This window comes from Branchiostoma lanceolatum, chromosome 9, assembly GCF_035083965.1.
Source record: "Branchiostoma lanceolatum isolate klBraLanc5 chromosome 9, klBraLanc5.hap2, whole genome shotgun sequence".
Taxonomy (NCBI): domain Eukaryota; kingdom Metazoa; phylum Chordata; class Leptocardii; order Amphioxiformes; family Branchiostomatidae; genus Branchiostoma; species Branchiostoma lanceolatum.
In genome coordinates this window covers 15009972-15026903 of record NC_089730.1, presented here as the reverse complement: position 1 = coordinate 15026903, position 16932 = coordinate 15009972, and the positions used below count along the sequence as shown (strand labels likewise).

At 41.0% G+C, this 16932-nt stretch overlaps 1 protein-coding gene across 1 annotated transcript in view; it reads left to right on the top strand.

Annotated features, from left to right (window-relative positions):
• The first annotated feature begins 2240 nt into the window (after nt 1-2240).
• LOC136441322 (retinoic acid receptor RXR-gamma-like) overlaps nt 2241-16932 on the top strand; it is a 73002-nt gene continuing 58310 nt past the window's right edge. Inside the window, exons 1-2 of the mRNA XM_066437554.1 lie at nt 2241-2343; nt 12736-12885. The gene's annotated coding sequence lies outside the window, so the exon portion shown is untranslated. The remainder of the gene's footprint in view (nt 2344-12735; nt 12886-16932) is intronic.

Below are 16932 nucleotides of genomic sequence, written 5' to 3'. Positions count from 1 at the left end.
CTGATTTTGAATTTAATTTTGAATTCTAGAATGCAAAATACAATTTGGCACCTTGGGTGAATGACCTCTCTCATTTCTCTCTTGACTAGTTAGATCTGCTATCTTTGATCCCATTGCTTCTCTTATATCACAGCATTACGTTAATTACGTCCCTTGAGGGCCTTTAATATTAGACGGCTCGAAGGCGTGTTCTTCCGAATTAAAGAGACCTGACAGCATTGTATAATAATAGTATGTGCAGGGACTTGGAACGTCATCTTTCTTTTTTTTTCTTTTGGAATATTTTCTTTGTCAACTTGTGCCCGTCAAAGGTATTTGAAATGTATATCTCCTAGGGGTGAGTATTTCTTTTGCCAAAATGTTCATTTTGTACAGCAAGTAATCATAAAGCCCATGTCACACAGACGACGAACCTCGACTGTATTCAGTGTTGATCGCTAGAGCGTCGGCCGATCCAAAAATCGACAGACGGTCGTGCATATTTTTCACTTGAAAATCTAGTTCATCACATTGGATGGGGCTCATGGACCTGCGAAAATCAGCTAAAATCGCGTGATGATCTAGAGAACACCGGGAGTCACTATCGCGGAAAACGTCATCAGAGCTCGACACTGCGCTGAGCCTCGTCGGCCGATCGATTTCCTTCTGTACTGTGTGACTGGGGCGTTAAGGTTGTTATTTATCATAAACAGCTCTCGGGCTGGTCCCGTGACTTTATATCATCTTGACAACGTAGAAATGCTTCAGATAAACTGCTTTCACTAGTTTGTTTGCGCCACCAGCCAACTATTGAGTGCTTGTGCTTGAACATGAAAAGTAAGGAGAGGGCATTTAGATGGAGTAAGTACGTGCAAGACTACAGGCAGAAATCAACCGTGTCAATTTCAAAATTTTTTATAGTGCCAAACGGTAAATCAATGAAACTGATTGACTTTCGTGGTGTATGTGTTTGTCGCGGCTCTTTCCGAAGTAGAATTCTTCTTAAATCAATATCTTAGTGTTTTGTTTCATGTGGCGTGTACACTGTCGCTTCGCAACATTTCAAATTCCAGCGGTCCGGGTTCGCACCTCACGGGGTCTGGGCACGACGGAAAAGAGTTGCATCGTCATTTCGGATGGGGATGTAAAGCCGGGGGGGGGGGGCGTGTATCTCTGCACGTGAAAGAACCCAACACATGATCGAGAAGAGTAGGGGTTATCCATGCGGTATGTTTGGCTGAAAACCGTGAGCCGTAGCGGCATTGCACCGTGACTAGCTAACGGGAAAAGTGCCATGCTTCGTCCTCAGTCTGAAGTCTCCCGCTTTTATTAAGCCAGTTTCTTTTTACTTCCATGAAAATGGGAGGAATAGTTTTGGGCCTGTCTGCCAGTGTGCGTGTGCGTAGGCTCAATATCTTATTTAAGAACAACTGGATGAATTGCGATGGTATTTGGTATGTTTGTAGGTGTTGTGGACGCTAAGTGCAAGGTCTATTTTGGGCCTCCCGGTGGCCGACCTTGGTACTGCAGCAGATCTTACGGTTTTGTAATGCATTAATGAGGATCACGTCTCAAGCACTACAACAGCTTCATTACTCAGATAGGTACCTACTCATGCTACTGGCTGTACTTCAAATGAATTGTATCTTTAGTCCTGGTGACCACTACGGAATTATAGTATTTTCTTATCAGTTAGACTGAAATGACGCATACACATTGCCCAACATCTGCTTGGCCACATAAGCCAACGACATTAATGCCCTGTTCCACCATTCTATGAAGATAGGGGTGTTTTCTGAAATATGACATGACTTATAAAAGCTACTACGGTGTAAAAAAAAACGTGCATCATCTCGCACATACTAGCAGGCGACATGCAAAACTTCATACAAATACAGCAAAGGAATCGCGAGTTGTAGCTGCGAACGTACGGACTTCATGACCTTTTTACTCGAATAGGTCATTGACCTCATTGACGGAGTAAATACATGAAGGTCAGCTGAGGCACGTGACAACTACTGACCTAACGCGGCCGACTCCCAAATCGATAGCATCTAAACATCACAATTCAGTAGACCAAGTGGAAAAACTCGCCCCCCCCAAAAAACGAGAAAAAAAATCAAAACACCACTGTATCGTTTATTCGAATATAAAATCGATGTGCAAATGTTTTCCGATGTTTGACTTCTTATTCAATTTTGATAAAAATTTTGCGTGTTTTTATTGCGTTTAGATGCGATGTGCAATGCGATTTATTGATGCACTGATCGGCGGACTGGCGGGTTTTCAAGGACGTTTGTTAGTATTTGTGTTAGAGCCCGCCTAGCCGTATCGTTTACGTCCAGACCTGGTCGGAAAGCACAGGTAAGGATCAAATCTTGACAGTCTGGCCGTCAGATGTTCTTTTCGTGACCTCCCGGTGTCACACGAAGCGTGTGTAGTGGGCGGTAACCGCAGTCGTAAAATCCGTACTGTGTTCTAGACTAGAGATACGGGTTTGTGGATAGGATATAAACCTCGCAGAAACTGTCCTTCCTTCCATTTGATATTTTAAAACAGTTGTCCAGAATTGAACCAAATATTCCCAATGTGATCTACTTTACATGAATCGTCTAGTTGTCCGTATTTGTTTTTGCGGGAACGCATGCCGGATATTCCGGTTTGTATGTGATCATGACCACAATAAAATTTTAGCGGGTTCCTTCCTGTTCCATGATCTGTTTTGATAGATGAACATCTACTTCTGCCACGTTGTATTTTGGCAACATCTGACGTCAGCTGCTTGGATAAATGACAAGGAAGCCCAGGTAGATCTTGCCAAGTTGACAATGTCAAAAATAGACGTTGATCCATTGTATAGTTTATCACTATGCTCATCAGCCCCCCCCCCCTTCACTCCATAATATTTGCACTGCAGTACCCATGTAACGTTCCCAAGGCATTTGTCCCCAACCCACAGTGTGTCAGGGACCTTAGCAGCAGTATAATCAAATAATGGATACTATAACAGTATAACTACTACTACAGGGCATTACTCTCAAACTCGGAAATGGCATTCTCATATTCAGAGCATTCTGGTATGAGAGTCAGCTAAGGAGGCTTCTCAAACAATTCAGGTTATTTTTGGTATGCCCCAAGGCATTCATGTCACCTTTATCATATGATAATGAAGGTTTTCTACAGGTGAGTGACCTGTGTGGCCTACACTGGCCCGATTTACACTCAAGTCAGTGAACCAGTGTAATGGCCTAGTGCGTAGTGTTCGCCTTGCATATGCGATGATATGGTAGGTCATGAGTTTGTTCCCCGTCCGAGTCATACCAAAGACTTTAACATTGGTACATACTGCTTTCTCTGCTTATTTAGCACTTAGCGTTTGGGAAAGAGTATGGCAGTTGTACACCCACCACCACCAGTGGACTAGCCCCATGCTGTAGTGATTGCACAAAGTTGTGTGGCCCAAGGCCTATTGAAACAGAAATGGGCACCGCCCTATGCACCATCTGGTGCGGGAAGAATTCTTTTAAAAAAGATATCTGAATCAATTCTAAGTTGACCGAGCAGAGTCGACTCTGGAGCATTCTGTTTACACCAGGGCCGCAAAGTTTTTTTGGAGGCCTGCAGTGTACCTACAGCTGCGATCCTTATTCCTCCCTATATCAAGCTGGGTTTGAATTTGTTGTCTTCCAGATATCGATCAGACACAGGGTCTCTAGAGTAGTCCACCCATCCCTTCCTTCATGTCCCAGCTACCGTGGACACAACAGTGAGCTGACCATTCAAACCTGCACAAAACATTTACAGAAACAACAATAAGTAGTTATTTTTGGCATGGCCCAAGGCATTAAAAAAAATGTTATCTACAGGTTATTGACCTGTGACCTACATTTGGTGTCCTCTACAGGTGTTACAGTATCACAGATGTATACTCAATCACTCATTCAAAATTCCTAAAGAGGACTAAATGAGTGATTAAGTATACCATTGCCAGCTTCTTTTTGACCTCTATGACAAGGTAAGAGTCTTTCTGAAGGGTCGTAAAATTGGGGTCCTAACCGTCCCATCGTAGAGGAAGGGCTAGCAACCCCTCCCTGTAGGAATATACCCTGCCACTGAAACAGCAAGGAAACTTGCTGCCATTGTGCCACTAGGAACTACAAGGGTCTGAACGAACGATATGGTTTGACGATTTTACATTGGAGAGGTCACCAGGAAAACTACAAACACAAAACTACTGAATATTCTAAGGTTTACATTAGACCTATAGTAGGCTTGGTTTATTAGGGATTCCACAGTCTCAAGGTATGAAAGTAACAACTCAATAAAACAATATAACATGCATCTCTGCTAATCGGTGTAGGTAATAACGATGTCCGCAGAGGAGCTGACCTTTGTTTTGGTCTCCATGCCAGCGTAACTCTTGATGTCGTTTGATGTCGGCTTGAGAATCACCAGGGTTACAAGGTTTTCTCTGGACTATGCACTTGTCAAGGAGTGATTAAGTCTTTTGTGTGATAAGGAAGGAAGGAAAATGTTAAATCTACCCTTGGTGGCACATAGCCTAACTGGTGTGCGCATACTCGCTCCTAGCCTGGGTGCCATCCTCCGTAGTTGTTCGTCTGTCGTTTTGCGACAATGACAAGAGACTTCACATCCTCCATAGCATTACCTCTGGCTCAATCCGTGGTTTAACCTTCTCCCTGCTGCCTACGTGTAATCAATAGGGAATTGGGTGCCAAACTTCAGTGTGCTAAAGGTTAATATGATAGCAAGCAAAGAAAGTGAGCCAGCAGTAACTCACTACAGACTGAGGATATTTGTATGAAAGAGTGAGAAAGAGAGCCATGGTGACACCCTGGCTAGGCAGCACATATGGTACCGTACACTGGGAGACCAGGCCCCGTGAGTCGGCGTGCGCTACCCACAATCCCGCCGACCCCATGATCCATCCTGTCCCCAGGTAAGTTTGGGTGTGCACGCACGTGGTTGGGGATTGCGGGTAGCAAGTCCTGTGCCCACCGACTCACAGGGTCTGGTCTCCCAGGGCATAGCCTGGATGCCAGACCCCCAAACTCTAAAATATCTATCTAGTACTATAAATTTTCAGTAACAAAATTACCTTTTGCCGTGTAATATATGGATTGATATTGATAAATAGTTTTAATAAATGAAAAATTATAACTTATGATCAATGTGACCACACTTTTTAGGTATGTGCAGGCCTTTATAATCTATTTTGGTGGCTATTGAGTTTTACAACTGAACAGATAGTAAAATTGGGAGTTAAAATTTGTGAATGGGAAGAGTGACTCAATTTTTTTTTTTTCAAAATGGGAAAAACAGGACAGGCTATTCCGAGAAGCAACAAATTAAATTGGCGTGGCCTTAAGTTATCTTGCATAATAAGGTCTATCAGAGTTTATTGACCTACATGTTATATCACATGTGCATATGCTAATTACTAAAAGCAATCGCTGGGGAAGCAATTTAAGTTATTTAGCATAACAAAGGGGACATATGCTACAGCATACTAATGAGAAATGACCCATTTTATCTATATATAATATAGTAAATGGTGCTCTACTGGTGCATGGTTTTTATTTCACGGTCTGGAGAAAATAGAGTGTTCGTGGTGGTTTTAAGTTCGCAAACAATAGTAGTGCTAAAGTCATAGGTGGGTACTAAAAAGTTTTGCGTTGGAATTAACTTTGCGCTGAAGAGTTCCCCCACGAACACCGTGAACATAACAGTTAAAACCACTGCGAACATTTCTGCATTTACAGTAGGTGAAAAAGGCCACTTTGGCAGTTATTTTCGTTGTTGCTTTTCCATTCTGCAGGTTAGTCATTACGCTAGTGTACTTGTTCAATGCTATTTGATTTTCAAGTAAGGGAACGAAATTTTCTCAGCCGGGAATTTGCGATATAGACTGAAACCTAAATTCCTTCTGCTTGTAGCAGGTGACAGTGCAAGTAGAAGGTTATGTTTTCATCAGCATTCGTTTGTGTGTGTGTCCTTCCTTCCATATGTGAACACGATAACTCAAGAATGTCCGGATGGATTGTCTTGATACTTGGTATGTGGTATGGTCTTCCTGAGATTAGATTTTGGGCCCCCTAGCGGCATGCTATCATGGTAGTGCAGCGGAACTTCCGGTTTTGATATCTCGTGTTCTGGATATGCTATGATAATGATTTTTAGTGGTAGATAGCTCTTGTACTGTAAATGCATTTAAGTTTGCGTTGGTTTGAAATTGATATTTGCAGTTTTTGTGGTAGCCTCTTCACTGCAAATTTAGACTGGATGCCAGACTTTTTCCATGACCTACACGGACCAACTTGTCGGCTCTATGGCCAACATGCCCTCAAGAAAATTCTACAACAGCCCCTCCCCTCTGATGAGTTTTACCCTGAGAAACAGGATAGATACACTGTAAAAGCATTTTTAAGTCCGTATGGTTTTTATTTTGCGCTAAGGCGAAAATGGAGTGTTCGTGGTGGTTTTAAGTTTGCGGCAGCACTGTAGTTACATACTGCTACTGTATTGGACAAAAATGTTCACGGTGGTTTTAAGTTCGTGATGAAACGGTCGCCACAAAAACCGCGAACATTTCTGCATTTACAGCATTGTAGAGATTGGGTGTCTGGCATCCACGCTACCGTGAACTTAGAACCATCACGAAAATGCTTGTTCTATCTTCTGGCCATCTACCACCTTGTTTTAAAATTTAACCGTGAACTAAAAATCGCTGTGAACTCCCAGAATTGCCAGGGATCGTGTCAGCAAGTCCAGCCATTCTGCCATAAATTTGTTAGTAGGAAGGATTTTAACTACCGTAAGTACTGAGGTGTCCAGTTTTTATGATGACATGCACATGACAAGAGTGGAGACATGGTGTCCAAACCACCGATACCCTGGGGGATAGCCATGATTTTCCCTTATCATCGATTCCTATACATGCCGTAAAATGACATTCCTGCTGTAAAAACAGGTTTCTAGTTGCATTGCCTATCTACCTCATCAAGTCTTATATGGAGAAGCTAGGTTGAGATTTATCCTGTGAGTCTGGCTTAGCCATGATGTTTTCTTAGGTTTTTTTAAAAACATCCAGCCATGAATAAATCATTAGGCGGTAAACATGTTGCCGTTGTGTGGGCGGTTGATTTAAAGGATCTTTCGCAATGTCTTATGTTTTATGGATGCCTTAGACACCTTGCCAGACAGTATGTTTTTACGAGTCTGCATATACTTGGAAGCATTAGGAGGTAAAACCTGATTGGTATGATATCCCAGAGGTGTTAGACCTTTGTTGTATACAGTAAATGCATGTAAGTTTGCAGTGGTTTAATGTTTGCCGTTTTAACTGCAACCTCTTCACAGAAATCATAAAACCACTGTACTGCTTGATCTGTCTTCTGCTTGTCTATTATCTTGTTTTATCTGCGAACTAAAAGCCACTGCGGACACTCCATTTTCTCTCTACTGCGAAATTAATTACCGCAAACTTAAAATGCATTTACAGTAGAATGTTCAAACTGCATGAAACATATAATGACATGGTCCTTTCATTCCAAGGTTTTAGGCATAAGTGTTTACTTATACTAGACTTCATATCCTTGATATTATCAGACTTGCTTGTTTATGTAGTCCCCAACCATTCAGCTGCCACACTTTACTTTAAGTTGGGAAGTAGAAGCTAAATGACCTATAGCTACTCTATCTAACCTTACTCTTCTCAACAAGCGTAGTGGGCGTGTTTATATCACATGCTCGAGGTCCTGCTCTCCTAAAAAATGTCAACTCCGGCTTGACGTCTCATCAGACGGACAGTAACCTTTCCATTTTAATTGAGTGTGCAAATCGGTAGGACGGTATGACCTTTTCCATTTTCCTTTGTGAAGATCGGTATTCAGAAAACTGACAGCTACTTCAGCCTTGGATCATTAGGCAGCCGATTTTGGTTGTGATAAACTCTTTTTATGAGGACAAAGTGTAGAAGATTCATGATGGCAACCCGTGACCTTGTGACGCAGAACTAGGGTCTCTAGTCACTACATCAAAGATATACAATGTTCACTATACATTCCCAAACTGTTCGATGCCTAAATCTGTCTGCAAGACTTCTAGATTTCTGTTTGAATTTTCATCACTCAGATGCAGGGCTTGAAATTTATTTTGGGGAATAGGTGAACTGGTGCACTTAACATAAAAATTTAGGTACATGTACACAGAAAGAAATTTGGGGTGCGCAACAACATACATTTAAATATGATAAAAAAGTAGAATGTCAGCAAACCATAATTACAAATGCTACTGCCTCTCTTCAATCATGCAGTAACTTCAAAATTTTAAACAAATGATTAACATCAAACTAAGTACAACAAAGGTTGCATTGCTTTTACTGAAACTAAAATTTCATGAATATTCTGCTTACCAGTGTGCAATTATAGTACTTTTGCACTATAGCTTATAATGATATCTAGTTGCACCAGTGCACCCACTGTTAAAGATTAGGTACATTGAGCTTCAATTTTGGGTGCACAAAAGTGTACACGCACCCAGTATTTCTGTCCTGAGATTTTCAATCAAAAATTTTATGTACCATGCTAGAAAAAAAAGGCTAGGGTCGATCGACAGGTTTTTGCTAGGGTCGGTCGGGTAACTGGAAAAACAACATTTTTTTCTTAGACCCCGTTCACACTCATTTTTTTCAATCGCGATTGAAGTATAATCGCGATTGAATCGATCCGATCGCGATTGATTTTTTCAGCGTGAACGCTCCCAATCGCGATTGGAACGATCCAAAACGATCCAATCGCGATTGGATTGTAACTACCTCCGGAGGTAGTTTGATTGGATTAATCGCGATCGGATCCAATCCAATCCTATCAAATTTTGAGTGTGAACACAACTACGATTCATTCCATCGCCATCCGCGGGGATTTCGGCCGGTTCAAGGCTAGGGTCGCAACTTATCACATAAGTAATGTACCAAGTACAATGTTTTCCCACCAATCGTCGCTTCATTCACGCTCCCAGATTGTCCTGTCTACAGCAAGTTGTCGCGTTCATTACCCGTACTACAGCGAGGCCAATATACAAAAGCCTTCGTCGTTCACGCCTTCTCGCGATCATAGCCCGCCGATTGCGTTCCCTTCCACGGCTACAGAACATTCTCCAGAGATACAAAATCATCAAGAGTTGGGGGACTCCCGCCATTTTGTAGCAAGCGACGCCGAACCTTTGACCTCGTGCTTCAATCGCGGTCGGATCACGGCGTACTTTAATCCACTTGGCGAAAAGCAGTGTGAAGGCAAAAGTTTCTTTACGTTCAATCGCGATCGGATCGAACAATCGCGATTATACTTCAATCGCGATTGAAAAAAATGAGTGTGAACGGGGTCTTAGGCCTCAGCATACTGGCTGGATATTCAAGTCATGACAAGGCATGACAGCGGGGTCCTCCAGGTAGATAGAGTCTAGAATCAATAATTTACACCTGGTGTCACTGATAAAATACTTTCAACATGTTTGTGGCCTTTGATATCCCATAGCTTGGCTGGACCTGCCGCATGTTGGCAACCTAGCTGCGATCATACAATTTGATAGCACCCTCAACAAATATTTCATTGATAAAAAACTAATCCTTTTACACTTTGTGTGTTTTGTTGTCTTTTTAATCATACTTGTACGTTTTGCATCATAGTCAAGGGTAACAAAAATCCAATTAAGGACTCAGTGACGACGCCAACGCCCAGTGAGATAGGGGCTTATGGGAACATACAATATCTCCCGGTGAAGGACGGCACTACTACAGAAGCTTTGAAAGGGTATTAAAGATAATTGCTACTAAGGGTAATGGAAAACCTTTCTGGCTCAGGAGAAGAATGATGGAGCCAGGGAAAGAATTTTGGACCAGACAATCTAGGCACTTTACACTCCTGGGAAGGGCTATCTTCAGCTTTGAATATTTTCTGCCCTTAAATAGAGTGTGCATAGCCTCTGGAACTAGAAGCTGGTTTTTTTAGAGGTCAGGACCAGATGAGGAAGATGAACATAGCGGCAGTCATATTTACTTTGTTCTCTTGTCTTTTGCTTCACCTTCATGAGAAATGGAGGTTACATTTTTTAGGCAGTGGTTGTTGGTGAACAAAATATCTCAAGAACAACTGGATTGGTTTCATGTATAGTGTTGGTAGATTGTGACAAAAACTGGAAAGAATTAGATTGTACATGTAGCTATAGGCTTTCCTTGGTGCTGGAGTGGAACTTGAGGTTTTAATACCTTCTGTTCTGGGCAATCTCTGGTCATGATTTGGGGCAGAAGGTGGTGCTTGTGCACGGGAAAAAGTTTCATAGTTTTTGGCCCCCTAGCAGCTTGTACTTGGACTGCAGGGGCGGTTTTGTTAAAGATTTTGATAGATCTCCGTTTTATGTCTTACAAGTATGAAAAAATTGACATCACTGTGAGTGTGGGGTGCCTGGAAACTGTGATGATGTCAATCATATATAGGTGGGGAAGTGTCGGGAGGTCATTGACCCTTGTGATGTCATAGAAATGCTGATGGTTATTACATTAAAATGCACGAGTGGGCGATGCGAAGATGAAATAATAAGGTGCGCCCCGGGACGTAGGACGATGGAACACAGCGGGAATTGTGATTAGGCTGGCAGTGGGATATCTCATCGATTGAGTGTTCCATACACCTTGTTTCTTGAATGGTAAAAAAAAAATTAATGCGGCCTAAAATTAGATTGCATTCATAATTCACTCTTGCAGGTGCATTGTAATACAGCAGCTTGATTTATTCAGATCTGGGGAAAACAACTCGGCCATCCATATTCATTGATCAGTTATTACTCAAGCAAAGGGATCCAGGCCCATATATGGTCAGGTTTTGTGATGATGCCTTGACATTTTAGCACATTGCCCCAGATACATATGCATGAAGGACGGCACAGATGTGACCTTGGGTCTGTTCAGCTACAACATTTGAAATCAAGCCGACAAAATTCTTAACGAAATTTGACTCGCATAAAATCACCCATCAGTTAGTAAATTTCTTCCCGCTTTTCCTTTCATAGAAATTATTCAGTTTTAAGTCTTAGATTTTGACAATTGAGGAGGAGTACATCCACAAAGCAGCATGCCCGCTGTGCTATATATGCAGTCTAACGACTTTGGTGGCCCAGATACATATTCATGACCTTGTCTGAAGGACGTGGCCTTGCTATTTCAGCGACCTTCATGAAGCCCGGACTGCTGTGAGAGGGAATCCAGTAGGTGGGGGAAAACTGCCGTTGTCTTTGTTCTGAAATTCCTGTTTTCTGATCATTTAAGCTGTTAAATAGATGGTGGTCTTGCCAGATAAGGTTTTATGGATAGAAATGTGATGGTATGTCTGATTTTGCATCCAGAATATCATCTCTCTCTAAAATGTCATCCTGGCCAAAATTTGACCTCCATTCCAACATCATCATTTGACCTTGAGGTATTCCAAAGGCACGTTGGCGAGTGGAATATTAGATGTACTGTTATGATAGAGGGAATAATCCTAAATCTATTAATGGCCACCTGCATGCCTTTCTGTCATGAATTATTTCCCTGTAACATTTGTGATTCCCATTTCTTTTACACCAGAGACTGGGTGCTGGGTAAATGAAAATAGATGCACCCTTAGCTTAACAGTTAAATTACATTCTGTTGTGTCTGCAAACATGTACAATGTGATTTTAGATGTACATTAGGTGGATAATATTTGTGGATGATGTCAGACTGTTTTAGTCAAGGTTATTCAATATTTGGAGGTTGCAAATGTGAGAGAATTTGCCAGCTGCACATACAGTGTACAGGTGTTACATACAGTGTTGTAGGAAGAAACCTGTAATGTTCTATTTCCAGATGTTTGTCCTGTGTTCCCTCCCCTGGTTTTGGGGACTGTAATCACTTTAACCCTTTGACATTGCCAAATGTAGGTCAGTAGCATGATCGCTGCTTTGAAAAGGTCAGTCTGTGCTTCTGGGTGTGAGTTTGTTTTAGGGAGCTTACCGCTCTGTCAATCAAATCTACAAGGGCCCTAAAGGACACCTTCAGCAGCCTCTTCAAAACCTTCCTCTGTGCTAATCCCTTTTCAAAGCCTCTGCGAAACTGTTCGCAGACAGACAAACGTGTAAGCTAAAAACAATATTATCATTATTACTTTCACCAATTACCTTCATCAAGAAGGTTATGTTTTCGGTAGCGTTTTTGTCATGTGGTAAACAGCATAAATCAAGAATGCCTGGATGGATTGCCTATACAGTATATTTGGTATGTCTTGATGCGACCAGGAAATGATTAGATTTGGGGCCCCCTAGTGGCTTGGTACGGTACTGCAGCGGAACTTCCTGTTTTGATATCTCATGCTATGCTCATGATTTTCGAGTGTTGTCATAGTGGGAAAGTAATCTTTGAGATTGGTCAACTGTGAAGGCAGTAGTGCCTTTGTTAATTCTACATTGTACATTTTGTACTTGTCAATGATGGAAGTGTACACAAACTTCAACTGACTTTCTGACCTTCTTTTCGACGAAACACACATAAAAAAGTTTTACAGATAAAAATTCTTCCAGGTGAGTATAATACAGCCGCAATGAAATAAAAAGGCAGTGTGCCTCGACTGTTAAGTACGGGTCTTGGTAAACATGAACCATTTCCTGGTAGAAACATTTACAGCAGCCGCTGCTAACACTTTTATCTACATTGTGTTGTTGCAGTGAGGTTTGGAAATTGCTGCTCAGACCCAGGAATTACCAGTCGGAGGGCCGTTCGGTCTGTGCAGCGCACAATCCCGTGCGTAATTCGGGGACGTCGTAATCTAGCGTTATCACGTTGAGCCCAACTGTCTGCTGCCAACGTTGACTCCGGTAGGTGCCATTTCCATTTTAATTGCGCGTATATATGACGCACAATTTATGTTATAGTACTCAAAAGTCTGGATCACTCTATCGCTAATAGGGAGCTCAGTCAGCTTTGCTATTGAATATGCTTTACAATTTGTATTCATGGCTTGTAATGTAGACTGTGAGGTAACTGGAGAAATTGCCCATTAGGGTGGCTGTATAAGTCTTCCAGATTTGAATGTGAGTTTTACGTAGGATCAGCAAAGCCTTTAGGATGCTTAATCAAGAAGAGTCACAAGGGACAAATTGTGTTATCAACATATAAAATAGCTCTCCCCCAGCATTTTTGGACTCAAGCTGAAGTTACGGGTAACGGAATGGCGATCTTGACTGCCAAGAATATCCTTGACTCTATATATATATATGAATCGCAATAATTCTACTGCGTAACATTCATTGAAACCTCATTCGACAGAAAAGCTACTGCTACAATTTTCATTTCAGCATTTCTTTGTTGTTATAGTACTGTAAATGCAGAAATGTTAATTTCGTGGTAGGGAGAAAATGGAGTGTTTGCGGTGGTTTTGAGTTCGCGTTTGAAACAATAGTACAATTAGTAGTGCTACTGTCACACAATGGAACAGCTTTCCGCTGTGGTTTTAAGTTCACGGGTACACCGCAAAAACCGCAAACATAAAATCACCACAAACATTTCTGCATTTATAGTATTCAGTGGCTATCCTTACACATAAGCTGATGTTAAGGCCATGTTGATTTGATTATATGCCATTGGATCACATACTCTAGGAACCCTAAAACTGATACGAGCATGCGAAAAAAATTAAAGTTTGGCAAAAAAAAGGTGTCTTCATTATGAAATCTAAGTGGTCAGGAAGGTTGACTGAATGACCTAATGTAACACACAGAGAATGGTATATCCAACAATAGATTCTTCATTCTTTGACTTTGGAATTGACTTTGGCAATCTATGACATTAGTATCCGTTTTTCACATTTTTGGACCATTTACGGCATATATTGCAGCGAAAATCTTTTTCTCCTAATGGAAACGGCCGAAAATTGATGCGCATGGATGTCATCCATATGAATTATCGAATCGACATGGCCTTATCCATACTTCCCAACACTGTTATGCATACCAACATTATCACCCATTGACTGTTGATATTATAGCTTTTAGATTACCTCCTCACTTCTAAATTTATCTAATTATAGATAGAATATCTGGCTTACCCTTCCTACTTTTTTAAAGTTATCTGCTTAAATTTGTGCTTTGTATGATAATAAGACCGTAACGTCCAACCTTAGCAACCTTAGCTACATGTACATGTATATGGCTTGTGGCGTGAGATTACGTATAAATTGTTTGAAATTGGCTGTGACAAATGACCACATTAAAGACTAGTGCATGTAGTCAATATATCACAATGGTTCAGCTCCTATACCTTGTGGTATTTGATAACGTTACGTATTGTTATCAATTTTTCATGGCTCTTAAAAGGCTTTTGATATATTTCTCTAGCCTTTTATGGCTGACCTTGTCTAAACAATGGGATTGTCTTTATGTTTGATATATCAACCGAAAGATTGTACCATGTCAATTTGTTGTAATTTTTGCAAAGTGATTTTCGCACTTGGACTGACAGGAAACCTCGTATGTGTCATTCATGATTGATTGTTGGGATAGTGCAGGGACTTGGGAAGATATAACCTGGCATCCATCCAATTGTACATGTACTGTAAATGCATTTAAGTTTGCATGGTTTTAATTTCGCTGTAGGGAGAAAATTGAGTTTTCGCGGTGGTTTTAAGTGCGCGTTTAAGACAATAGTAGACAAGGGGATACGTAGGAAGGGAAAAAAATTTGCGATGGTTTTAAGTTCTTCGTACTGCAAAAACCATGAACATAAAACTACAGCTAACATTTCTGCATTTACAGTATCTGGTTCGCTCCTGGAATACCCTGGAATGATGATGGTTCGCTCCTCTAAGTCTGATAGCTACCTAATGCTGAATAGACTGATCCTCATGACTGTCCATCACAATTAGCAGTTCAACTAATGAGAGAATTGCAATTAGCGTTTTGACCAATGAGAGAGTGGCTGCATGACCGTGAAATATTTGCATTTTTTTGATAATGCGTTTAGACGTCGGTGGGCAAGACTATGGGACCAGTTTATTTCTTCGGGTATCAGAGATAGATTTTTTTAGAAGCAGTGTAGGGCTGATCACACTTGGGCTGCCCATGGAAAGCACAGTGAAACAAGGCTTCGTAAAGGTACTAAGCCAAATTTCAGTCTCAAAAATGCTTCTCCACTAGAAAGTCACAAGGATCTACTTGATGACAATGCAAAGAAAGAGGGTTGTTCAGCTCAAACTCAGAAAAAAGCTGCCAGTAGTTAACAAATCCTACAATGTGCCTTTGACCCTATATGATGTATCCATCCGCATGACCCAACAACTCACATATGTTCTTTCGCCAACGTAACTGGTGAACTGAACAAATCTTGGCCAGAATGGGAAAGATTAGACCCTACCTGTTCCTTCTAACCCAAAAAGTCTCCCGATTGCGGCAATATTTTCAAGGGAAAGAACAGTTTTCAAGGATTTTAGGTGGTACCATAATCGTATTCCCATTTTGAGCGCAACGGAACTTTGACGTCCACCCTGTAACCGGGATCAATCTTACCCAAATCCCCACTTGAGCCCTACTCCATGCACCGTACCTCTACAGTCTCAGGACTGCAAATTTGTCTGAGCAGGCAATTTTGTTGGGAGCATACTGTTTGCACTGCTTTATCCTGGATGGTACAGTTTCTATCGTATGTAATATATGTAAGAGATGCCTCAGCACCCTTGGTCAGAACAGAACCTTGGGGGTTGATGCAGATGGACATAGACTGCTTAAACTTTAAGCGTATCCAGGCATCAACCTTTACACCACACGTACTTAAGGTTCTTTTGTCAGCAGTTTGATTTTCTGTCATGTCTAGACGCAGGGTCTCCTTTGGGCCTTTTAGAAAGATGAAATATGTCGAAGAAAATTAAGCATACATCCATGAAAGCTGTGTGTGATGGTTTTGCTTGAGTGGCAAAATGTAATACACTTGTGTGAGAGCTTTCGGGCTGAAACAAAAAAGTAATACCGGGAAAAAGACTGCAAGCAAAAATGAACATTGTGTGATACTTTAACAGTAAAGGTATATGACTCATGAGGGTAAACAGAAATACTGTTTGGCATTATTGAATCCATGTAGAATATCTTTGTATTCGCTATCTTTTTGTTAAGGCCATACCAGTTAAGTTTGTTGGTTCTCATATTCACATCTTCTATTTTTCCCAAATCAAAAAAAAAGAATTCACCACACCTTCCATTCAGAAAATTGTTATTCAGTATAAAGCGGCTTAAAGCCATTCAGCATTTTTCCAGTATAGCAAAATGTCCTAACTTCCTTTTTTTTCAGATTTTGTCTGCCAAATGAATGTTTTTATATTCAACATTTGTGTTTTTTTCATGAATGACAGGAGAACGTGTTAAGTGTACTTCTAACAATTTTTAACAAACAGGTGCATCTATTGTACAATGGGAGTACTGGGCTGAGTTGAATATCTGCAGTAGAGGGTTTCTTTGCTCTTATTAAGCTGAAACTTGAAATAAAATATTATTCTTAATGTTTTTACCAAATTTTTATTTCTATTCAGTTTTTTCCCTGTCGCTCCATATTTTTTCTGAAAAATTCAAAGAACCAACAAATTGAATTGGTGTGGCCTAAAGTCGGTATCTGTAGAGTGGCAGGATGTGAGTGGGAAGATGACAGCGAAGGTCAGACTTGCCAGTGTGGCAGGAAGTAGAGGTTAGAGTTGGTAGAACTCGAACATCTAAATGCAACAGACAAATTCATATTTTTATTACGCTTGGATAATCCTTATATAAGAAATACTGTCTGTTCATACATTTACACATGCACAAAGAAGCGAGAAGAAGTCGACACTACTGGACTACCTTAATTTAATAACACGTTTGTCTACTCTATATGTTTACAGCTTGTAT